At 34.5% G+C, this 713-nt stretch overlaps 1 pseudogene; it reads right to left on the bottom strand.

The window, feature by feature from the left end:
- Nucleotides 1–266: 266 nt before the first annotated feature.
- Nucleotides 267–368, bottom strand: LOC141220990 (U2 spliceosomal RNA; annotated as a pseudogene).
- Nucleotides 369–713: the final 345 nt, after the last annotated feature.

Below are 713 nucleotides of genomic sequence, written 5' to 3' on the forward strand. Positions count from 1 at the left end.
ACAGATAGAAAATTAAAGTAGTCAGTGCTCCACCAGAGGGAGCCAGCATTTCACTAAAGAAATCGTAACGGCCCCCACATTTTTTTTAAATGCGTGGTACTCAGCAACACCCAACTGATGGGACAGTTGAATTAAAAGAGTAGCAGCTGATAACAAGGCCACTGACTAGGTATATGGTGTATGTGCAGATAGATAGATAGATAGATAGATAGATAGATAGATAGAGGGATAGATAGATAATATATAGATAGATAGATAGTTAGATAGATAGATAACATTACAATACAATATATTGGTAAAAGCAAAGCACATATACTAAATGAGAACAGATACTACACTTGATGTTAGCCAAAAGGCAGAGAAGCGATAACCTGAATTGGTTTTGGCCTATGACTGGTGTCTGGTATTTACAGGATAGTATGTGACTACTGTATATTATACTATGTGTACAGACATAAGATGGTATATACAGGATAGTATGTGACTACTGTATATTATACTATGTGTACAGACATAAGATGGTATATACAGGATAGTATGTGACTGCTGTATATTATACTATGAGTACAGACATAAGATGGTATATACAGGATAGTATGTGACTGCTGTATATTATACTATGTGTACAGACATCAGATGTTATATACAGGATAGTATGTGACTACTGTATATTATACTATGTGTACAGACATAAGATGGTATATACAGGATAG

The sequence above is a fragment of the Phyllobates terribilis genome, unplaced genomic scaffold (assembly GCF_046119375.1).
Source record: "Phyllobates terribilis strain yellow unplaced genomic scaffold, ASM4611937v1 Scaffold_307__1_contigs__length_2267376, whole genome shotgun sequence".
NCBI lineage: Eukaryota > Metazoa > Chordata > Amphibia > Anura > Dendrobatidae > Phyllobates > Phyllobates terribilis.